At 42.2% G+C, this 26100-nt stretch overlaps 1 protein-coding gene across 4 annotated transcripts in view; it reads right to left on the reverse strand.

The window, feature by feature from the left end:
- Nucleotides 1-26100, reverse strand: part of LOC149246465 (uncharacterized) — a 250623-nt gene that overhangs the window by 46991 nt on the left and 177532 nt on the right. The gene's annotated exons all lie outside the window — the stretch shown is intronic.

Genomic DNA, 26100 nt, shown 5'->3' on the forward strand with positions numbered 1-26100 from the left:
GTAAGATAAACTTCAGAAATAAATGGGATGCTAGACAAAGACCAATGCCAATCACATGGGTGATGGAGTCAAAAATACATTCAAGACGGTTTGAAGTTGAACAGCATGGAGAAGGTGCAGTAAGGTTGTTACAAACACGCTCAAACTAACCAAAATGATTAACTTTGATATGCAGAAAATTATAAGGGGGTTATCCCAAAGATGTTCAGTTTCAACAAATATAAAATCAGTGAAGCAACAATCTGTATTCATGCGTAAATAAAGGACAGACACATATGAAACCATAACATGAAGTAGAAACAAGTGGGAAGGCTTATTTATAAACTGAATGGCCAATAGTATATTATGAAATTTCCTTAATTGCAGCAACTGGAATTTAATCTTCTATCTACTGGAGATTATTTGTCTTCAGAAATTACTTACGGAAAATAGCAATTAAATCACTACTGCAATTTCCACAAATAATAACAGGAACTGAGAAATAATGTACACGCACAAAATAGACGACGCCAATATTTTTGGACAAATTGCCCCTAGAAAAACCCTAGTGTTGTAAAAACCAGTTCTACAGATGAGGGTTTTCATATTAATTCTACAGCAAAAATTGAGAATTACAGTCTGCCAGCCTCTCACTGGCAAATCCCCGGCAAATATTTTTCTCTTCACAAAATTAATATGGAAACACAAAAGTCTCCGTCTACAGGTGTATTCGGCCTCCTTGTGCAACTCACCCTACGCTCAGCAACTCGCATTGGCTCTGCATCTCGCATTAGTTGCTCCAGAAATTCGCACCGCCTCTAGGAAAATTCTTCTGCAAGAGAAACAGCCTCCAGCACCTCATCTGACTAACTCGCACTACCTCCGGGTGATAGATCCAGCATTGGCAACTGAAACATGCTCCTCTGTCACTCCCACTAGCTAACCAGCTACTCGCACTGCTGAATTCAGCCTCATGTTCTGCTAATGAAATCGACCTCCTTCCTCTCACTGGAAACTAGAAATCGCTGAGAAAATTCCTCCAAAAATTTTCTCCCCAATCTACTCTGTTGAAACCCTTTTGTTGGTGTCTCCATTGCTCAAACTACGCCCTTGCTAATCACTGCCACTGGGTAATTCAAACTCCTTGATATGTCTCCAACTGACCCATCGATTTGCTCTTATAATCTCTCATTGATGAATCAACAACCATGATCTAATCACAATCAATGGCTAAGATCATCTTGACCCCATCAAGTGACTTTTCCATAAGTCTCTAGAGCAAAATCGATTTATCTCAATTAATCTAATTTAATTAACCAATTTTCCTAATTTAGATTTAGGAAAATATTTAATAATTGGCTAATTAATTTAATTAAGGAATTTTCCTTGGATTTTTTTTCTGGGTCTTGAAAATAATTATCCTCCTTTGTTCCTTAGCCTCTTAGACACCATAGAGACTAGAACACCTGTCCATTGCTACCAAAAACTAACATATATCTGTCTTCAAGTACAATTCCTCTAGAAGCTCAAGAGAGACAAGACATGCCACACCTAAACTTAAGACCTGTTATAGATCCAATTAGCAAGGCCACCAAGGTCCTTGCAACATGTTAAAACTGGCACACGCAGGGTAGCGGCCCACAATCACGTCAACCCAAAACCTCGCTCTTTAACCCCAAGTTCCTCCTGAAAGGCCAAGGGTGTTGATTTCTGGTAGCATTGGATGTGCTCTAAGTCTCAAATTTTGCAGGGAGGCTTGGGCACATGTATTCCAAAGAACCCAGAAAGTGTTTTGGGAAATTCTACCCGAACACAGTTTTATTAAAATAATTAATTATTTTTAATGGGTCCCTAAGTCTAAACTTAGGAAATTAAAATAATTAATGGGTATTAATCTAACTGTGGGTGTAACTTCTAGAATAAGACGAGGATCAAGTAAAAATGATCTTAGCCATTGATTAGCTTCTAATCTGGGCCGTTGAATGTCAACAAGAAGATTATTTAAGGAAGCTTGAGGGTCATTTAGAAGACACACGGAAAGTTGATCAGTCAAATCAAATCGTTGAAGCTAGAGGCAGCGCAATGATTTTGTAGTGATCACGCAGAGAGGGGCAGAGAGATTTTTGGTTGGAGGATCTTCTCCAGAGCCAAGAATACTTAGCAGAGAGGCAGAGAGACACACAGAGGAGGCAACGCAGTTGGCAAAGAGGGTGACTCAGAGCCAAGAAGGGCTCATGCAGGACCCACACAGAGCAGCACAGAAGCCTTCCACACAGAGGTCCGAAATTTACTGAGGAGGCTAACGTTCTGAGCCGGGAGGGTTGGAGTCAACTCTTGAGAGCAAATCGATTCCTAGCAAAGTTGACGCAATGCCTTAGAGGCTGACGCATGCCCACGAAGGGGCAGCGCAGAAGTAGCCAGGGAACTCATTGGTTCAGTGGCCGGATCAGCTGGGACTTGCAGTGTAGAGTGAGGTAATCTCACTAATTTCTTCTGCCAAGTGATATTCTCTGTACTGGATTGCCAGCAAGGCATCCAGAGGTTGTATTCAAAAATAACTTCTTCTTAATAATTAAAACCCTCAGATTTGTTGCACCGGTTTTCCTGCATTGGGTTTTTCCGGGGACGTTTGTCCAAAAACAACTGCCATTTGTAGTGTATCTTTCTCTTGTTCAGTTTCTTGTTTCGACATATTATTTTAAATGGTGTAGGTTGTAGTGTATGTATTTCAATATTTGCCGTAGGAAACTGCAAATAACTTGTTCATGTAAACCTAACAAGTAGGAGAAATATCATCAGTTGCTGCAGTAGGGATTCCTTACGGGTTTAGGAATATCATCAGTTGTTGCAGTAGGGATTCCTTACGGGTTTAGGAATTTTCACCGAGGGAGGGTTCCCAATTGATATCTCAACAAAATCCAATTAAGACTAGTCCCTTAAATGGGCTCAAGAAAAGATGGAGGAGTTAATTCTTGGGACTGTCTCGCTGTTCTTGTGTATGAAGATGCAGCAGAAAACCAAAACAGCAATAACACCACCAAATGATGCAAATATATCATGAAAGTACTCAAAATTGATTTGGAGAAAAGATCTTAACCAATTATGACATTATTTCTCAGTTTTGACTATTGGTTAGGGGTTAATGGAGCAAATTAAGTGAACAATAGGCACAACAACATATTTATCCAAATTTGACTACCCAATGAATTTCAAAGCACTTCTAGATCATAGATCTAAGGGTGGGAAGGTTGGTGGATGATAGATGAGTCTTATGAGACTACTTTCTAACCTATAACAGCAAAAAAAAGGAATTTCCAAAAAGTTGGAAATTGTATTTGTTGTAGAATGGGATCAAATCCCTCTAGACTAAGTGCCGAGAAAATTCAAAATTAAAATAAACTTTAGATCTAAGTTGCAAGAAACGTAGGGCAAGAGGCCGTTTCCGTATGGAAACAAGTATGAAACGGTGAAACGCATGTGGTACGGCCGTGAAACGTGTTTCCGGCAGTACTGGCACGTTTCACGAAATTGAAACGTGGCCAGTACGGCCGGAAACGTGTTTCACGGCCGTACGACACACATTTCAGCTTTTTACTTGTGTTTTTTTAAATTATTTTTTTTAATTTGTTTTCTAATTTATTTTTAGGTTATCCTAGTGACTTCTAGTTGCTTCTAGATGCCTGTCTAAAGTTATAAAAGTGAACTTTGTCTCATTCTCTCATCACACTATTTAGCAAGTCGTTTCTCTTGGAGACTGGCGATTTTAGCAAAGGAGAAGAGAGGAAGAAAGCAGTTGTTTCAACTAGGGTGTTTTGAGCAGTGAGCAAAGTAGATTTCAGCGGCAAGAGCAAGAGATTTCAGTAGCAAGAGAAAGAGATTTCAGTAGCAGATTTGGAGTGAAGAGTTTCCGGCTACGACATTCTTGGATTTTTGGCTCAGCTACAGCCATATTTCTCTTCTCTTTTCTGGCATTTTGGGGTAGCTTCAGCTACAGAAAATTAATTTGGGTAAGCAACATTCATTTTGTTAGTTTTTTCCTACTATTTCTTCAATTTTTCTAGGGTTTATGCTGCCAAAAATATGAAAAACGTTTTTTATTTACAGATTTGTTTTTTTAATTTATTTTTGCAGCAATGGCTTCCAACCAAAGTGCAGCTGCAAGTTCAAGCCCTAGGGCCAACCCAAGGGCTGAATATTATCCTCTTTGGAGGCATGTGACGAAGCTTCAAAGATGTGTAGGTGGTGGCTCATGGGAATGGTGATGCAATCTTTGCAATAATTCGTACAAGGACTCCTACCCAAGAGTGAAACACATCTTTTGCATGGAGGAGGACAGGGGATTGCAGGTTGCACAAAAACAGCAGATCCATTGGCAAAGAGGGCATATCAAAGAGAGCAAGATGAGGTGGATGGTACTAAGAGAAGGCATGATGACCTTACTCAAGCTCCATCTAACATTGAGCCAAGGATTGTAGCTGAAGCAAGAAAGAGAAGAGCCAGTCCCACTCAAAAACATGAACAACCAGCACCCAAAAATACCAAAGGGGCATCCCCTTCAATTCAGGATAGCAGAATTGCTAAATTGGTGAATGTGCAAGCAAGAGAAGAAATTGATTCCAGAGTGGCTAGGTGCATTTATGCATGTGGTATCCCATTCAATGTTGTTCGCTCTCCTTATTGGCAAGATATGATAAGGGCAATTAACAAAGCTCCTCAAGGGTACAAGGGGCCCAACTATGAGAAGGTCAGAACCTAGCTTCTCAAAAATGAGAAAGAGCTTGTGGAGGATATTTTAGCTCCAATTCGTTCTTCCTGGAGTAACTCTGGGGTTACCATAGTCTCAGATGGATGGACAAATACAAGGCGCAGACCATTGATAAATATCATTGCCACTTCCCACAAAGGAGCAATGTTTATCAGGGCAGAAGACTGCTCAGGAGAGTTGAAAGATGCACAGTTCATTGTTGATGTTATTATAAAAGCTATTGAACAAATAGGGCCTAATAGGGTGGTGCAAGTTATCACGGATAATGCACTAGTTTGCAAAGCTGCAGGTTTAATTATTGAGGGGAGGTATGACCACATCTTTTGGACACCATGCATTGTCCATAATCTGAATCTGATCTTAGAGGAGATCGACAACAAAGTTTCCTGGATAAAGGAACTCACTGGGGAAGCAAGGGAGATTGTCAAATTCATCACCAACCACCACCAATCTCAGGTCATATTTCGAGAGTACTCCAAATTGGAGTTGTAAAAAGTTGCTGAGACTTCCCGATGTTGCGCCACCTTGTTGAGGTTAAGCATGCATTAGTTTCTATGGTGGTGAGTTAACTTTGGATTGAGTGGAGACAAGCAGATTCAGAGCGGGGATCTATAGTGTGTAGATTGTGCCTTGATGAGGATTGGTGGAGCAAGGTAGATTTCTTGCTAAAGTTCACAACCCCTGCATTTGAGCTTCTCCGGAGTGCTGACACTGACCAACCTTTCTTAGGAGAGGTATATGATGGCATGGATTCCATGGTTGAGAAAACTATGGAAATCATTTCGCAAGAGTCTCCACAACTTTTGTTTGTTGATGATCATTTCGCTGGTTTGTTCAAGAAAATCATTGTTGATAGGTGGAACAATTTCAACACTCCATTGCACACTTCAGCACATGCTTTGAACCCCAAATTTTATGATGAGGAGCTTATTGCTCAAAGCAATGGGAAGAGGAAGGCACCCCATAAGGATAGAGAGGTGGCTAATGGGGTGAAAAAAGCCCTTATGAGAATGTTTCCTTCTCATCTACACAAGGAGGTAAAGGAGGAATTTGCTAATTTTGCTGCAGGAATAGATGATTATGCAGATATATCAGCTTTGGAGGAGTGAAGCACCATGAATCCAGTTAGGTGGTGGATTTGTCGTGGAGCAAATGGTGTACATTTGCAAAACCTTGCCATTTGTATTCATTCACAAGTGGCAAGCTCTTCATCAGCAGAAAGGAATTGGAGCACTTATGGTTTTATTCATTCTGTGAAGCGCAATAGGTTGGGCTCACAGAAGGAAGAAGATTTTGTTTATGTGCACTCCAACCTTCGCCTTGCATCTTGTAAGGGTCCAGAATACAACAGTAGTCCTAAAGAATGGGATGTGGATGCAGAAAATCCTGATTTGGATCTCTCTCTTGCTGCCCTGAATATTGAGGCCGAGTCTGGAAGTGGAATTGGCACATCATCTTCTTCAGCACCACCATCCACTGTTGAGCATTGTACTGCTTCTATTTTTGATGAGGATTAGTCTTTTGTCTCTATAGTTCTTGCAGCCTTATAGTCTTTATTGTACTTGCAGCCTCATATATTAATATAAATAAAGGCTGATTTTGAGATTTGGATATATAATAAAGGTTGCTTTTGGATATTCCGATATTTTTATTTTCATTATGTGATCATTCATGAGTAAATGTGATGTAAATTTAATATTAATGTTTAAATGTAATAAATTATAATATATCATTTATGCTTTATAATCGCACATATATATATATATATATATATATATATATATATATATATATATATATATATATAGATATATTCGCGTTTCCCATTTCCAAAATTTGGGGAGGTTGCATTTCGTATCGCTTCCCGTTTTGGAAACTTGTACCCATTTCCCCATTTCGTGCAAACTTGCTTTAGATAAGGTTGGAAAAGTATCCATTTTGGACTCTCAAACAGTGAATCAACAAATTAAAACCAAAATAGAGTCACTAAACAAGATTTCTAATAGATAACTTATTTGTAGGGAGCTTAAAATCTTGATATTTGATACAGGGTTTGTATGGTACCAGGTACAGCAAAAAAATAGCTCAAATCTGCATTCAAATCAACTAGATGCAAAGAATAGAATATGTCCAATAATAGCATGTCTCATTGTATACAACCTTGGCTTATATCTACTATCACTTTTCAATTTTCCCAAGATAAAAACTTGTCTATGATACAATAGGGTAAAAATCAACAAGATATAACTCCTAATATGAAGCAGAAAAATAAATTTTTTGGATTTTTTGAAGTAAAATGTTTGTTGCAAATTAAACCATGTACCGATGTGAAAGTACCTCACTTGCTAGGATGTGAAACACGTTGTTGATTTGGGGTAGCATCGGATGTGCTCTAGCCACGAAAATTGGTGGAGAGGCTAAGGCACATGCGATCTCCAATACCCAGAAAGGGTTTGCGCAAATTCTAAAGAGTTTGGGAGATATTAAAATAACTAATATTTTTAATGGAGTCCCTAAGTCTAAACTTAGGGAAATTAAAATATTAATGTGAATTAATATAAAACTGTGTTAGAATGGTCCAAAAGTCATGGATCAAGCCAAATCTAATCTTAGCCGTTGATTAGGGACTTAATCTCGGTCGTTGATTTGTCAACGAGAAAAGTATAAGAGGCGGCTTGAGGGTCACTTGGAGAACACACCAAGAAATCAAGATTTCGACTTTTTGGGGCTGGGTTTGCTGAAAAAGTTGAGAGAGTGATCTGGAGTTGCAACTGAGAGGCAGTGAATACAGAAGCAGAGAGGCAGAGATAATGTCGAAACAGTCGGGAAAGCTGACGCAAAAGGCAGAAGTCAGAATTGTCGGGAACTTCCGGAACTGCCGGGAAAGCTGACGTGAAGGGCAAAAGCCAGAACTGCCAGGAAAGCTGACGCAGAGGGTAGAACAACCGAGACTGATGGGAACAGCCGAAACTACCAGGAACTGCCGGAACTGCCGAGAACACTAACGCGGAGGGCAGAAGAGGCTAACGCAGTCCCTAGAGGCTGACGCTGGGGTTTTTCGTGGAGCAGATTGGAGCTGAGGAGCTATCGCGGTTTTAGCAGTAGCATCTGTCTCCTAAGGAGAGGTACTACTACCAAGATTTTTTCTCTATTGGGTGAGCCGGATTTGGCACCTAGATTGTATTCTGAAACTGCTTAACAAATCAAACCCTCAGATCGCTATACCGATTTTCTTGCATTGGATTTTTCCGAGGACATTAGTCCAAAAATAACGGTTTCATTTGTGTGCTTGTTTCTGTTTCCTTCAGTTGTTGATCTGTAATGTGTTGAGCATGTACTTGTGTTTATTTTCAATATTTACATGGTAAATAACTTGTTATTTAATCAAAACAAGTAGGAAGGAATAAATCAGAAAGCACATGGAGAGTTTATAACTGTTAGACTTAGAAACTTCAACATGGTATCAGAGAGTGGTTGCAGATCACAAGAGAACTGAGGACATTAGCTGAGCATAGCAGCAGCAGCAAAAAATAGTTGTCCCGAGTGACAGAAGTTGTTCCTAGCAGCAAAACAGCAAGGAAGGGGTGATGCAGTGCCTGCATCATCAAGTTCAAGCCAAGAAGAGGCTGAGGGAGGCAAAGACAAGCTCATGCAAAGCCACGCAGAGGCCAGGAGGGCAGACGCAGTTGGCTTAGGGAGCTAGTTTGTCGGTGTTGGGACTGCGCAAAGCCTAGGAGCTCTCACCTTCAGGTTGTTGGGGTTTAGGAGGCTGTGGATAAGTTGCAGAGTGGAGCTGGTGGGGTACTGTTGTCAGAACAGTACCTAACAGGGCAAAGGCTAAGGAGGGAGTTGCTACCGAGGGTTTCTAGCCGAGAAATCCAGATCAGTGGTGCAGTTGCACAGACGATCAGAGTAGGGGGCATCTCGACATCGGCAGAAGGATTTCCAGGAGGGAAATCGAGGCTCGGAGGGAGTCACATCGAGATCTTCTAGGAGGAAAGTAGAAGAGCAATGGAATGGCACTACACGGAGTAAGAGACCATGACAGACTGGATGGAGCCTCAAACTTCGTAGTCTAGAAGGCCAAAATCTTATCCGTACTTGACAGAAATCGTGTCAAGCACTTCGCCTTGAAGACGATAGCAATCCCAGTTGACCCAGCTGACAATGACAAGTATGAGGAAGCAATGGCGAGGGCCAAAAGTATCATTCTTGAAGGGGTCAAGGATCATATAGTACCACATATTGCCGAGAAGAATACGGCACAAGAGATGTGGGAGACCCTGACCAAGTTGTATCAGCATTCTTCCGTGCAGAGGAAGATGCTCCTAGAAAATCAGCTGCGGTCATACCAGATGCAGAAGGGAGAACAAATCGACACCTTCCTTGGTCGATTGAAGGAGATCCAAGATCAGCTGACTTCCATAGGGGCCACACCAGATCCAGAGTTGATGGTGAGAACAGCCCTGAATGCAGTCTCAGAAGACTGGGAGGTGTTTGTCCAGAGCATACTGGGCAGGGTGACCCTTCCAGATTGGGAGGAAATGTGGGCGGCTCTTCGCCAAGAAGAGATCAAGAGGGTGACCAAGACGGGAAGCAGCAGCAAGGGGATCAGAATCAAGAAGGAGGAGGAGGTGGATGTTGCCCTAGCATCTGAGGGTAAGCAAGAAAAGCGGAAGAAGAAGGACCTCTCCAAGGTCAAATGCTTCCACTGTGGGGAGTTGGGTCATTATGCGACCCAGTGTCCAAGGAAGAAGAATAAGGGAGAGGCCTCCGAGACCAAGTCTGCGCCAGCGAAGGCAAAGAAGGAAGTGGAGACAGACGATGATTATGCCATGAGTGCTCATGTGCCACTTCAAAAGAAGTGGGGACACATCGAGTTGTAGTCAGGAGGACTATAGGCGATGAGGGGCAGGCTCCTCGAGGTACCCAGCCTCTTGGATTAGACCTTGCTACAGGAGCCCCAAAGAGGAGTAGCAGTACATGCAATGTCAGTATAGGCGAATGCGGATGAAGCGACAAAGGGAGCTACAGTGCAGGATTCTCAGGACAGCGCAAGGCTAGCAGGCTGCAACAGTGCGAGAAGCACGGGAGTGTTGCACCAGTGCAGGATGGCATAGAGAGGTGTGCAACAGTGCGAGATGCATGGAGTTGTTGCAATGACACAGAGGTCAGAGAGGGAGCACTTGTTAGTGACAGAGGGAGCTTCAGCATCAGGAGTGTTTCTAACTTGACGGAGATGTCAGAATTGGGAGATCAGTTACTTACTTCTCAATCACTGGGTAGCAGTGCAGTAGTTAGCAGTAGTAGTGCTACAGGCAGCACGATGAGAGGAGTTGCAGTGCAGATGCAGCAGTGGCAGTGGCAGAGCCATGGGCAGCAGCAAGGATGCAGAGGGAGTTGCAGTACAGATGCAACAATGGCAATGGCAGGGCCATGGGTAGCAGTACAGGATGTAGCAGTGCAGAGGATGTTGAGTAGCAGGGCTAGCATAAGCACAGAGACCGATGTCGGATAATCAGAGTGATGCTCAATGAGAAATATTACTAGAGCACAGTCCTCGCTAAGAGGGAGTGTTGATTTGGGGTAGCATCGGATGTGCTCTAGCCACGAAAATTGGTGGAGAGGCTAAGCCACATGAGATCTCCAATACCCAGAAAGGGTTTGGGCAGATTCTAAACAATTTGGGAGATATTAAAAAAATTAATATGTTTAATGGAGTCCCTAAGTCTAAACTTAGGGAAATTAAAATATTAATGTGAATTAATATAAAACTGTGTTAGAATGGTCCAAAAGTCATGGATCAAGCCAGATCTAATCTTAGCCGTTAATTAGGGACTTAATCTCAGCCGTTGATTTGTCAACAAGAAAAGTATAAGAGGCTTGAGGGTCACTTGGAGAACACATCAAAAAATCAAGATTTTGACTTTCTGGGGCTAAGTTTGCTGAGAAAGTTGAGAGAGTGATCTGGAGTTGCAACTGAGGGGAAGTGAATACAGAAGCAGAGAGGCAGAGATAGTGCTGGAACAGCCGAGAAAGTTGACGCAAAGGGCAAAAGCCAGAACTGCCGGGAACTGCCAAAAAGCTGACGCAGAGGAGAGAAGCCGGAACTGCCAAGAACAGCCAGAACTGCCAGGAAGTATTAGAACTGTCGGGAAACATGACGCAAAGGGCAGAAGCCAGAACTGCCGGGAACAACCGCAACTGCCAAGAACTACCGAAACTGTCGGGAAATCTAACATAGTCCCTAAAGGCTGATGCTGGGGTTTTTCGTGGGGGAAGTTGAAGAGCTGCCAGAGTGTTTATTCGAGGTTTCAACTGTAGCATCTGTCTCCGAAGGAGAGGTACTACTACCGAGATTTTTTCTCTGTTGGGTGAGCTGAATTTGGCACCCAAATTATATTTTGAAACTGCTTAATAAATCAAACCCTCAGATAGCTACACCGGTTTTCTCGCATTGGGTTTTTCCGAGGACATTAGTCCAAAAATAACAGTGTCATTTGTGTGCTTGTTTATGTTTCCTTCAGTTGATGATCTGTAATGTGTTGAGCATGTACTTGTGTTTATTTTTAGTATTTACATGGTAAATAACTTGTTAATTAATCAGAACAAGTAGGAAGGAATAAATCAGAAAGTGCATGGAAGGTTTATAACTGTTAGACTTAGAAACTTCAACACATGCACCTCTTTAAATTGATCTTGCACTTTGTCAAGGAAGTGGGCTTGGTCTACAAGATAAATCACCCCCACTTGGAACTTAACAAATCCTCTACCTTTCAGACATGTTGCCACAAAATCTAGCAAACCTAGTCAAAACCTCACTAGGTGAGGCCAGACCTTATGGCAAGAAGAGACAGGGTTGCCAATGTCACCTCTGCAACCCTTCTCCTACTCTTTAGGGGTATTGAACCACAAGGGAGGCTTCTCCAAATCACATAAAGGATGTTCTAACTACTATGGCTTAAGGTGGTGGATAAATAGGTATCTAGTATGCCCTAGAGCACTGACAAGGCCTAGAGGTTCTATGCTAGGGTGAAAATACTCTATGCCTAAACCAAAGATAAGACTGCTATAAGTCAGAGTTTGATTGATATGCAACAAGAAGGTGCACAATGCTATATAAAAGCCAAGGAAAAGGACTTTTAATGATAATCAACAACAAAGAAACAAAGGCCTTCTAATAGAGACTAGGGTTAGGTTAGGAAGTTGATTTCTATCATTGTCCGGTATGCATAAACAACAAAAGAAGGATGACCTCAGCCGTAAAAACAGAATATTAACCATCCACTATGATAATTTTTGTCTTTATTTGATTTATAGACGCAATTCCTAAATTATAAGCTACAAACATCCAACCAAAATTCACGTTTGTGTATAAATCTACCCTAGAAACCCTAAAGGCTAACCCTGGATGTCTAGGAATGGGAAAAAGAAGATGAAATAAAAAATTATGGATGATCAACACACAAATGATTAGTGCCTTATCCTACTAGGGTTTAATGGAGTCTTTTAGGGCTAAATTTCAAGGGAAAGACTTTGATGGAGTAAGGGGGGATGGCTAGGGCATCCACTTTTAAAACCCTAACTATTATTCTTGTGAGGGGAGAAATTAAATATAGGGAATGCACATTCAAATTTTGCAAATACACCTTAAGGAGAACAACTTTGCGTGCAATAATGTAAGAAGATTTCAACAATAATCGAGCATTTAGTCATGGCATAAATAGAAACACTACTCCATACACTCAATATGCAAAATATCAACGATAAAGCATTAAACTTACAAAATCCTCCAGAAAGCACTTCTTTCAATCCCATAATAACATCTCCATGCAAAAGAACAACTCCACCAGAAAATCACACCATAAAACACCACATGTTGCCCATTGTAGCAAAAAATACTAATTTGAACTTTCCTTGGAGAGAAGAGAATAGAATGTGTGCTAATGAGAAAATGAAATGCAAGAAGTCCCTATTTATATGAGAGTTACCTCCCTCATTTATACAATAATACAAGTAAAGTGTAATATCCCCAATTTTTATTTTCCGCATTAGAGACAATTTTGGAAAAAGGGAGACATTTTTGGCATTGGGACTTAGAGAAAAAAGCAAAAATTACAGCCTTAGTGGAGAGTGGGGACCACAAGGAGAGAAAATTCAACCCAAGAGGTAATTCGCACTAGTGAGAAAAGAGAGAGAGAGGAAGGAGTGCGAATTAGTGGAAGGCGGGGACCTAAGGGAGAGAGGGCCAGCGATTATAAGTAGAGCTTGGAGGCCTCCATTTGGTATCTTTTGGTCATTTGATAATTCAACAATTAGTTATCTTGGGATGCTTAGCCAAGACAACCCATGCTGTTCAGAACAAGGGATTTCCAAGCGGAAATTCCACCCTCATTTCGGAGAACTTCGAGTGTTTCCCTAGTGGAGCCCAATTCAGGATTCCCACAGAACTTTATTGTAGATATTCACTCAGTTTTGCACACTCTTGTGCGCAGAGGCAATTCGAGTTGCTCATTAGAGGATCAACTATTGTTAGTTGGAGTTCTGGGTATTTTGTAGGTGGTTTTCTCTATTGATGTCAGTGATTTTGTAGTGGATTTGCAACGCTGAGATTGGCATTATTTTGTGGGCCAAATTTGTTAATTCTAACAGTGTGTAGGGTCTCCTTGACACAGCTTACGCAGGCATTGAGAGAGAATTGATACTTGGAGCAAGGTGTTGGAAAAGGGCTAGTCTTTCGAAGATAAATTTGGAAAAGAGCATGAAGGAATTTTCAGTGGTGGATTTGGGCCTAATTCAGCTGTATTAGAACTATGGGGCGTTTTCTGGTGAAATTCAGCAATTTGCACTTGTTCACTAGGGGTCTGTGGATTCAGCACAAACCCTTTAAGGGTTTTTGTGGGTTTGGTGAAAAGAGGCTAGGATTCAGGATTAATTTTGCAGAATTGTCTGAACACTTCTGAGGGCAGAATTGCTAGTTCCATCCAACAGCTAACAACAAAAATTATTAGAGGAGGGCACAGTGCACTCTGGGACCATTTCCACCACTTGGGTTCGTGAGATATTTCTAGGTTTTTCTGGGGTTCTTGCGCAGAGGCCGCTCACTCAATTTCATCTCATTCCAAGCACTTTACAAAGTAGGTTTTCTAGTTTTTGTCCAACAGCAACTAGCAATTCTTCCTGGGCATGCGCAGTCTTCTTTGTGAATCTTCTCAGCATTTGAGCATTGTATTCACACCTGGGTTCTTGTCATAGCTTGCAATAGCAAGCCTAGGTTCCTCTACTCTCATTTGTTGTACTCATATTTACCCATATTAATATAATGGCTCAGAATTTTTGCTCATATTTCAATGTTTAATGTGTATGGTTGTGCATTTCTGAATTCTATAATTGTAGCTAGTTCTTTGCTTCTATTATCTACTATATTTTTCCATTAGTGGTATTAGAGCATGATCTTGGCCAGTTGTGGGGAAGCTAGCAAGATCATGGAGGTTTTAGACATGCATGCATAATGATTGGTGAATTTATGGACACTCCAATGACGCAAAAGGGGAAGAGTACACAAGGGATCATGGAGGAGTTGGTGAGGCAAAACCAACAAGTCCTAAAGGGGATGCAACAAATGATGGGAATGTTGATACATAACCAACAGAGAAGCCACACACATGCACGCGCAATCCAACAGAACAATACCCATGGCCAGCCTAGCTGACCTACCATGCCTCATTTTTTGGATGAACTAGAGAAGGAGAGGAAACTAGACACCTTTGCATATTTAATGAGGTCCTTCGTGGATAGGATTGATGAGTATGAGGTGTTGAACCCTATGTTGCGGGGGAGCGCCCCCCCCCCCTCGAACCCGCTCCCGAACCGCGCTCCGGGCGGGAGCGGCTTGGGAGCGTGCTCCCAAAATCGCTCCCGGACGGGAGCGATTTTCGGGAGCGCGCTCCCTTAAAAAAATTTGCGCTCCCTGGTCTGTCAGGGAGCGACTTAGGGAGCGATCGCTCCCCGATCGCTCCTGGGCATTAAAAATCGCTCCGGGAGCTCGGGAGCGATCGCTCCCTAAGTCGCTCCCTGACAGACCAGGGAGCGCAAATTTTTTTAAGGGAGCGCGCTCCCGAAAATCGCTCCCGTCCGGGAGCGGGTCGGCGGAAAAAAAATCTGCCGGACCCGAAATTTCAAAAAAATTTAGAAAATTTTTTTTATTTTATAAGCCCAATGGGCCAAAAAAATTTCATTTCAACTTCATTGAGCAAGAGATTGAGAGCTGGAGCAAGAGCAAAGAAGCAAGGAGCAAGAGCTGAGGAGCAAGGAGCCAGAGCTGAGGAGCGACGAGCAAGTGCCAAGGAGCGAGGAGCAAGCCTGCAGAGGTAAGTAACTTAATCATTTAGTTAGTTTAGCTGGTTAGGTAGTTAATTTGGTTAGTTTAATTTAGCTGTTTGAGTTTAAAGATCATGTATTTAAATTAAATTAATAAATTAAATGAATTAATCCCAATAAACTAAATTAATTTGCAGATTCAAGACTCAAACCCTACAAACATCAAACACCATGGACCTGGGGATATTTATTGGCATTTTCCTCTTCCTGGTCCCTTTTATGGTTATTATGGTGGTGGAGTGTAGGAAACGGAGGGGGCCTGAAACTGAAGAGGTGGATGAAGAAGCCGGAGGAAGTCAAATGGGTGAAAACCCCAGTGAGGAGGAGATGGAGGAGGGTGAACATGACCCTCAAAAAACTAAACAAGACCAAACTCCACTGTGGAAATATGTTCAAAGGGCTGAAACAGGGAGAGGGGGTGGAACCACTAAATTTCATTGCCCCCATTGCAACACTGATTACACAGGTTCATACACCCGTGCTAGAAGACACCTCTGCGGGAAAAGGCCATGGGATGGAGAGAAACAAATAGGAATCAAAACTTGTGCAGCGGTGTCAACAGCAGATAGAGCCAAATACATAAAGGAAGAGGAGGAAGCCCAATACAGAACAAAAAGATCAAGGGGTTTCTTTGAACCAAGCTCACAAAGAACTCCTTCAGCATCCTCCCAAGGCAGTGGATATGGACATGGAGGCACAGGGTCATCATCTTTACGCCGTAGAACCATATCAGATTTCCTTGATGAGGGGTGTAGGAATGATGTGGATTCAAAAGTTTACAGGTTTCTCTATGCATGTGGGATACCATTCAATGTTCTACGCTCACCTTATTGGCACGAAATGGTTTCTGCCATAAATGATGCCCCTAAAGGATACAAGAGCCCTGGGTATGACAAGGCAAGAACCGTTGGCCTTTGATCATGAAAAAGCAAAAATATCACATTCTTTGAATAAAATGACAAGTTCTTGGACTGACTATGGGGTGTCCATTGTATCTGATGGATGGACAAATGTAAAAGGCAAGCCATTGATAAGTGTTCTTGTTGTGTCTGTTAGTGGTCCCATCTTTCTAGCTGCACATGATTACTCAGACAAGTTCAAGACCGCTATCAACATTGCAGAAGCATTACTTGAAACAATTGAGCGTATTGGCCCATACAATGTCATCCAAGTCATCACTGATAATGCTGTTAATTGTAAGGCAGCAGGAGCAATTATTGAGGATAAATACCCCAACATATTTTGGTCTGGATGTTTGGTTCACACATTGAACCTTTTGTTGCATGATATTGTCAAAAACAAAAATGCACAATACAAATGGATTGGTGATTTGTACAAGAAAGGCAAACAAATGATAAAATTTATTACAAATCATAGCAATACCCATGGCCTTTTCCGCAATCACTCGAGATTGGAGTTGCTGAAGATTGTGAAGACAAGATTTGGTAGCTATTACCTCACCTTCAGGCGCCTTGTGAAGGTAAGAGAGGCATTAGCTAGCATGGTATCAAGTCCACATTGGCAGGTATTAAAGGAAAGGGCTACAAATGCAGCTGACATGGGAGGTTTTGAAATGGTGGAGGAGGCCGCTCTTGATGGGCAGTTTTGGACAAGTGTGAGGCAGGTATTGGATTTCACCAAGCCAATTTATCACATGATTCGGTTTGCAGATACAGACAAACCAGTGATTGGCGAGGTGTATGAGCAAATGGATACCATGTTGGGGCAAATAAAAGATATTGTTCATAATAGAGATCCCAACTTGTACAAACTAATTCATGATTGTGTGTGTGAACGGTGGAATAAGCTTAATGTTCCACTACATTGCTTGGCGTATATCCTTACGCCAAAATACTACTCTTCATCTTGGTTGGGCAAACCTGCAGCAGGGGGTGGGGTTAGGACCAAACCCCACTTAGATCAAGAGGTAACTAGAGGATATTTGGAAGCATTAGAAAAATTGATACCTGACAGGGAGGAATGTGCAGCTGTGCGCCTTGAAATAGGCAAATACCTCAGTGGCAGTGGTTTGTATGGTAACTTCCATGCAATGGACGACAGAGATAAATTTGATACTCTCACATGGTGGGAAACATATGGCGGCCACGGACTTTTGCCAAAATTGGCAAAAAAAGTTCTTTCACAGGTTGTAAATTCTTCTTCTGCAGAGAGGTGTTGGAGCATCTACAGTTATATACATAATGTGAAAAGAAACAGACTCAACGAAAACCGAGCAGAAAGCTTGGTTTATGTCCACTACAACTTGAGGTTGTTGAGCCATTACTGTGATCAGGCTAATGAAGATCCCACATATAAAATTTGGGACAATCACCCTGAGGACGACAATTTGGAGGATGGCATTGTACATATTGAAGAACTAGAAGAGGAGCTTGTAAGGGATGAAAATGAAGCAGCTGCAGCAGCCATGCCACCTCCACCTCCACCATCCAGTAGCAGTGCTCGGGGCCCGAGTCTTGTTCCATTGTTGTCGCCACCTCCATCGGCATCGACACCCTCGCGTGGAGGCTCTAGTTCTGGTCGTCGGTCTGTGCGGGAGACTCCTAGAAGACCACCACGACCTACTTATACTCCTGGAGACTCTCGTGGCAAGGGCCACTTGTAGATTTACAGTTTATTTGTCTTTTTTAGTTTCTATTAGACTTTAGTTTTCATAATTGTTGAGTTTTGAGTCCTTGACTCTTGACTCTTGACTCTTTCATATCATTATGACATTATGATATTTTTTGTAAACATTATATCACTGTGACAATGAAAATTTGAAGTTTGAAGTTGGGCCTTGGCAATTATAACTCATTGGTAATGATTGTGAATTATGAATATGATGCTTTGTGAAAGACTAAAGTTGTTTCATTTCATCTCATTATTCATGTTTCATTTTATAAATTTTTAACATTTCATATCATGTTAACAGTTAGAAGTTAGGACTTAGAAATATCTTCGATATTACTTCTTGTAATGGTTAAACTTGGCTTACAAGTACAACTTTGGTGATCAATGATGATAAATGTTATTGAATTTTCAATTCTGAAAGCTTGAAGTTGAAACTTTAATATTGAATTTGATGAATCGTGATTTATAAGACTCAATATGTTGCAGTTGTAATATGTATTTTACTAACTTGTGGACATGGTTGATGACGATTATAATTTCTAGATGATTGATGTGATATGGTTCAATGATCAATTTATGTTTTTTTATGTTTTTTATGTCTATTTCATCATTCTACATGTTTTTGTTGACATATATGTATCAAAAATTAAAAAATATAAAAAATATATATTTTTTTTTTAAATCGCTCCCGGATTCGCTCCCAAACCGGGAGCTTCTGAAAATGGTCGCTCCCGCTCCCGCTTCCGCTCCTGCTCCCAAGTAACATAGGTTGAACCCCATGATCAGGAAGGCTCTCTCGTTTGAGGAGCATAGATCAGGGATTGGATCATCATATAAAGGAGGGTAGTTAGAGGGTGAGACCAGGAGGCGCTTCTGTTGGTGGAGACTTGGCTTTCGATATCAGGATCCTGAGGAGGAGGTGGAGCATGAGGTTGATGGCGCACAGGAGGAGCATGTAGATATACCCAGAGTGATGAAGGGGTCACCCTTTTCAGAGATTCCTTTGATGGCTCCAATTGACACCTTGGTGGAGATAGTTGAGCATACACCCGTAGGGCCATCCGTTGACAAGGTATCCGTTGATGGGGCACCCAAAGTTGTGACAAAGTTTCAAGATGATGACCATCTGCAGCAAGTTGATGAGGTGCCTGGAGACACAGAGGTATCTAGAGTTGTGATTGAGCTTACAAATGATAACTGCCCATAGAAGTTTCACTAGCTCCAGGCCGACCTTCTAACATTGAAAAAGAAGGTCACGACAGTCTAAGAGGCCATTCTGCAGCAAAAAGAGGAGTTGGAGGGGATGAGAGCAATTCGTGCCGAGTCAGTGGCCAAGTTGACTCACGTTGGGGATGGTTGAAATCCCTAACGATCCAGCTAGAGGGGTGTACATTGGAGTGCCACAGCAGCCCTCTTCAGACATACATAGATGGGGCTCATAGCGCTAGTGGGTTGTTGCTGCAGGTTGGAGAGAGAGAGGCAAAGTTACCTAGTCAAATCTCATGTGTTGACCAAGATAGTGAGACAAGGCAACATGAGTTGTACATGGAGCAACATTTACATGATGAGGTTGTTGTGTGTGTTGGTACATGTGCATTCAATCATCCCCTTAGGGTTGAATGGCGAGAGATTTTGAGTTCGTACCCGGTGGAGTGGACTGGATTTATGGACATGGTCGTAGTTGGGAGTGAAGCCCAACAGGATCTCCCAGAGACTGGGGATACTGGAGGCCCATGTTGGCATTGGGATCCAACTGGGGCTTCCTACCTTATACGCAAGACGCAGGATGACAGATGTTGAGATCCAGGTTTCAAGGGTGAATGGATGAATCAATGGATTTGCCACCCAAATAGGGAAATAACTCGAAACGTCCAATTGCTAAGGTGTGGATAGAAAAATGATGAAAATATTAGTGAAGGAATGAAGGATAGAATGATGATAAGATGAACAAATATCGACGACGCAAAAAAATGTGTCGCTTGATGAGCTAAGGAATGGATTAGAAGATTATGAAGATTGTCGTTAAAGCATCGAGAACAAGATAAACTTGTCCCCAACAACAACACCAAAAATGTTGTCTCTCAAATTGTACAAGCATGGTGCGACAATGACTCAAGTCGAGGGTTGTCACTTTGCCCCCTGACCTCTCTGTTCTAGCTGTCTCCCAACAGCAAACTATGGGGGATAGTCCCTATGGAAGATGGAAATGCAAAACTTATTGGCAACCAACAAGTCCAAGAGACACGATTGAATGGCCTAAACACTTGGTTGATTATAGCAAGTTAAAGGATTAGATTGAATTATTTATGTGACTAATGCCATATGGAGTCAACTACTGGCTTTAGATCAATTAAATACTAGGTGACTGAATGAACAATCGTTGCTTTGATGCTTTGCTATCCTTTATTAAGTGCAAGTCCTACAATCTAGGAGTGATGCAAGAATCTTGGTTGATTTTAATTATATGCCTAGCTAAGTGTATCCCTTGATCCTTATCTATTTTGAGGCTAGTCTCAAAAGTAAGTGGTAGAGAGAAGTCAAGGCAAAGCAAGCAAAGGCTTGCTTAACGATATCTCCCCTTGAAATCTAACATACCCGATGCCTCTGGCGCTGCAGATATTGTGGCTCTGACAACTGCAAGGTCACTGTTTTAACCACTATAGAGGGTCTAGCGTGTGAAAATTTCTAAACCGGAATCCCTACTACAACAACTGATGATATTTCTCCTACTTGTTAGATTTACATGAACAAGTTATTTGCAATTTCCTATGGCAAATATTGAAATACATACATTGCAGGTTCACTTAATTAAATTATATGTGGAAACAAGAAACTGAGCATAGGAGAAAAACATCACACAGGACACCGTTATTTTTGGACAAATGTCCCCGGAAAAACCCAATGCAGGAAAACATGTGCAACAGATCTGACGATATTATTATTATGCAGTAGTAATTCTGAATATATCTTTGGAAGTCTTCCCGACAATCCAGCTACAGAGAATAATCCTGACAGAGAGATTTGTGAGGTTACCTCACACTACCAATGGAGTGACCACCTGCAACCACAAGTATTAGCTTGAAAATCACTACAAACACCAAGTGTTAGAGGCAAAAAAAATCGAACAATAACCCAATGCAATGACTGAAATGATGCAAGAGGGGATGGATAAGGGCAACAATGAGTGTTAGAGGCCAACGCTAGGCCTGAAATAGGTTGTGGCTAGCATAGAGGCCTAGAATAGCGCAGCGGCTTTTTGATTTGGGGTAGCATCGGATGTGCTCTAGCCATGAAAATTGGTGGAGAGGCTAAAGCACATGAGATCTCCAAGACACAGGAATGGTTTGGATAGATTGTACCTGGTTTCAGAGATATTAAAATAATTAATAATTTTAATGGAGTTCCCAAGTCTAAACTTCGGAAAAACAAAAATATTAATGGGTATTAATATAAAACTGGGTTAGAAGGTTCCAAAAGTCATGGATCAAGCCAAATCTAATCTTAGCCGTTGATTAGAGATTTAATCTTGGTCGTTGAAGGACCAACAGGAAAAGTATAAGAAGAGGCTTGAGGGTCAGTTGCAGAACACACTGAGGGAGACCAGTCAGTTCGATTTCTGGAGCGGGGTTAGCTGAAAAATTCGAACTAGTGGTCTAGAGAGCAGCAAGAGGCAGCAAGTACGGAACAGAGAGTCAGGAACAGCACCAGGGGAACAACACAGAGGTTGGAGAGGCAGACGCAGAGGTTGCAGGCTGCGCAGTCACTGGAAGGCCTACGTGGGTGACGCAGAGAGGCAGGGGCTGACGGAAAGGGTCTAGGAGCTACGCAGAGGTTAGCCAGGCTGACACTGAGACTGGGGGAAGCGCTGCAAAATTTTCTCTCTGTTGGGTAAGCTAGTTTGGCACCCAGTTGTACTGAAGAATTGTACCGAAAAATTGCTCAATACTAAAATCCTCCCTTGCTGCACCGGTTTTCCCACATTGGGTTTTTCCGAGGACTGATTGTCCAAAATATTTGTGTCGATGTGTTAATTCTTGTGAATGTGTTTGTTTCTATATTATGATGTGATATCTACAGCAGAATTTATTTTAATGTTTACTGAAGGGTATTCATAAATAACTTATCGGGAAATAAGTTGGTAAAATAAATCAGTTGTTGCAGTGATAGAATTTTCACATGGTGTTAGAGGAAGTAATCAGAGACAGGAAGGGAAAATCAATTATGGGTAGAGACCATGATGCAAAGGCATCTACGTCAGGAGACTCACATAGATTTTCAGAAAATTGCACAAGAGAAATTGATTTCAATTTCTCTATGTTGGCTTCCAGGCTGGAAGAAGAAGTGGCTTGTGCGACTAACTCTGCATCATCAGAGATATGGTATATAGACAGTGGGGCCTCTTGGCATATGACGGGAATCTGGGAACGTTTGTCAGAGTATCGGGAGGAGAAGATGAACTTTCAGATCACCATGGGGAACAAGGCAAAATGTACTCCAGTAGGGAGGGGTACCATAGTTTTTCAAACAGAAACGGGAGAGCAGTTCCGTGCTACCAATGTGCTACATGTACCAAGATTGGGGATGAACTTACTTTCCGTGTCACAACTTCAAGGCAAAGGCTATGACGTTTTCTTCATCAAGGAGAAAGTATACGTCAAACACCCAAGCTGGAAAAAGAAAGTGCAGATCGGGATCAAAAGTAACAGGTTGTACAGACTACAACTAGAATCACCAATGGCACTAATAGGCAGTCATGGAGACAAGGATTTGAACGAACTATGGCACAGAAGAATGGGACATTTGCACCATGGGGCTCTGAGAATTCTCAGGAGCACTGTAGCATGAGTGCCAGATCTTAATACGGAACGAGATGATGTATATAGAGGATGTGCTAAAGGAAAGTTTGCCAAGGCAGCATTACCTAGAAGTAAAAACAAGGCCAAGAGTGTACTAGAATTGATACACTTAGACATCTACGGACCCATGTCCACTAAAGCTCTTAGTGGTGTCGAGTACTTCCTTACCTTCATTGATGACCACTCAAGGAAAACTTGGATTTATTTTCTGAAAACCAAAAACGAGGTTTTTTGTCGATTCAAAGAGTTCAAGGCTCTGGTGGAGAATCTGACTGGGAAGAAAATAAAATTTTTGGGCTCAGATAATGGTGGAGAGTATGTCTATAAGGAATTCAATGACTTTTGCACTAAGGAGGGCATCAGAAGAGAGTGGACAACTCCGTACAATCCGGAGCAGAATGGAGTAGAAGAAAGAAAGAACAGGATTGTTGTAGAAGCAACTAGGGCCATGATGTATGATCAGGATATGCCAAAATTCTTGTGGGCAGAAGCATGCAACACAGCAGTCTATGTTCAAAATAGAACTCCTCATCGGGCATTGGGCAAGATTACTCCAGAGAAAGTCTTCACAGGGAAGACGCGTGAAGTCAGTCATTTCAAGATATTTGGGAGCTTAGCATATTGTTGTATACTCGAGGAAAAGAGGAAGAAGTTGGATCAAACTGCAGAGAAAGGATATCTAGTGGGATATAGCGAGAACGCTAACACATACGAAATCTATCTTCTAGGGAGCAGGAAGGTAGTACTTCGACAAGATGTTAAGTTCATGGAGGACAAGGCTTTCAGAAAATCTCGAGAAATGCCTTCCGAGGAGCAGTGAAAAGAGGAACTGTTGGTCAAACCTCTTCAACCAACGGAAGAAAAGAATTCTTCCTCGAGTCAGGAAAAATCACAGGAAGAGGAGGAGCTAACAGAAGCACTTGCTGGTAGAGGAAGAACGAGCAGGGAACTTCGTCAAATTCTGCGAGATGCGGAGGACTTCATCGGTGCGCCAAGGAACAATAAGAGGGAGCGAAAACAGCCAAATAGATATCAGGCATTAGTAGCTCAGGATGGGGAGCCTGCCAGTTTTCAGGAGGTGGCTCAACACCAAGTTTGGCTAGATGCGATGGTAGAGGAGTACAACTCCATAATGGTGAATGACATATGGGAGATAGTGCCAAAGCCTCAAGACATATCAGTGGTAGGTTCGAGATGGATCTACAAGATCAAATACGCTGCAGACGGCAGTGTTGAGAAATACAAAGCCAAGTTTGTGGCCAAGGGGTATGCTCAGAAGGAAGGAATTGACTACGAAGAGACCTTCGCCTCAATAGCCAGGTATACATCTATTAGAACTGTAATATCTCTTGCAACACAGATGGGGTGGGAGATTCATCAAATGGATGTCAAAACAGCATTTCTGAACGGTGTGATAAAAGAAGAGGTATACATTGAACAACTCGAGGGATTTGAGACACATGAGAAGAAGTCTCATGTATGCAGATTAAAGAAAGCCTTGTACGGGCTGAAACAGGCACCTAGAGCATGGTATAGTCGAATCGATGGCTACTTGCAAAAAATGGGATTTGACAAGAGTGATGCAGATCCAAATCTCTATTATCTGGTTGTAGAGAATGATCCTCTAATCTTGGTATTACATGTGGATGGCCTCTTCGTGACAAGATCATCCAGGCTCATCAGGGACTACAAGAAAAATCTAGCCACGGAATTCGACATGAAGGATTTGGGACAAATGCATTATTTCCTGGGGTTGGAAGTTTGGCAGCAAAAGGGGGAGATCTTCCTTGGAAAAGGGAGATATGCTATAGAAATCCTGAAGAGATTCAGGATGGAGAACTGTAGACCCATGGCTACACCAATGATCACCAACTTGAAGTAGATTGATGCATCAGAAGACAAGGACGTTCATCCCACCTTATACAAGCAGCTCATAGGGTCCCTGATGTATCTAGTCATTACCACGCCAAACATTTGCTACGCTGTCAACACCCTCATTCAGTTCATGGTGGAGCCGAACAGGGCACACTGGGCGGTAGCCAAACCTGTTCTCAGGTATTTACAGGGAACAGTCGATTATGGACTCTTGTATACCAGGAGTAAGGATATCAGATTGAGTGGATTTACTAATGCAGATCGGGCAGGAAGTTCAGTGGATCGGAAAAGTACCTCTAGGTATTGTTTCAACCAGTGTTGCAAGAAACATCCCCCCCGGATCTAAACCCCGAAACACGATCCGTACAGATGCGTGGGGGAAGCGTCATCCGAAACGCGCTTCGGAAAAACCGAAACGCGTTTCGGACTGATAAACACACTTCCTGGAAATTCTGGAAGCGTGTGTCCGAAGCGCGTTTCGTACGGCGCTTCAGTCGTACAAAGCGCCGCACTTCGGAGGCCGAATCGTACGGATCGCGTACGATTCTGTACGCGCTTCCTTTTTTTCCGCCGCGCGGCCAAAAAAAAATTATTTTTTTATTTTTGTGTGAGTTGGCTTGTTGGGGGTGGGTCCACCTTGGGTTAGGGTGAGGAATGAAGGGATTAAAGCCCCCATTCATCCCTCATTTACTCACTTTGAGTTTATGAGAGTTGGAGAAGAGAAGAGAGGAGAGGAGAGGAGAGGAGAAGAGAAGAGAAGAGAGGAGAGCTTAGGAGTGAAGGAGGAAGAGCTAGGAGAAGGAGGAGGAGCTTGGAGTAGGAGCTTGGAGGACTTCATCTACTAAAGAGGTAAGTGCAAACCCCAAACTCCCTTATATTTTTGACATTTTTTTTGTATTTTTCTCGTCCCTCTCCTACTCTTTCCCATTGTTTCTACTTGCTCCTTTACTTGCAGGTTGTCCTCCACCTATATCCATATTCCAAGATGGTGTTCTTTGGCTTCTATGTATCATTCCACTTTTGGTTTTAATGATGGCAAGGGGGAGTAGGAATAGAAGGGAAGAAGCATAAGAGGACAGTGGTCCCAATATGAGTGACCCAATGTATGATGAGGAGGAAGGGTTTGAATAGGAAGGGGATGAAGTTGAACCTGAAAGGGAAACTGAAACACTAGAGGGGAAAGCTGCATTAACACCCTTGTGGAACTATGTGACCAAACTTGAAGGGGGAAAGGGTAATGGAAGCGACAAATTTTTGTGCCCTCATGGTTGTCATGGAGGAAAACCATTTAGTGGTTCATATACCCATGTGAGGAGGCATCTTTGTGGGGTGATGGACAGTGATGATAAAAAGGGTGCTGTGGGGATACAAATTTGCCCAAACATTTCATCTGAACAAAGAAGAAAATACATCCAAATAGAGGAGGCTGCACAACAAAAAAGAAAGAAACAAAAAACTCATTCTGAATCAAGTGCAACCTCTAGATTTGGTAGCTCATCTCCTCATGGTACTTCTGGAAGCTCTGGAGGTAAAATAACAATAGGGGATTTCCTTAATGTTGCTGGGAGGGATGATGTGGATGGAAAGATAGTCTGATTTCTTTGTGCTTGCGGT

Source organism: Pinus tabuliformis, chromosome 7, assembly GCF_031772625.1.
Source record: "Pinus tabuliformis cultivar Carrire ecotype Pingquan chromosome 7, CPIR1, whole genome shotgun sequence".
Taxonomy (NCBI): domain Eukaryota; kingdom Viridiplantae; phylum Streptophyta; class Pinopsida; order Pinales; family Pinaceae; genus Pinus; species Pinus tabuliformis.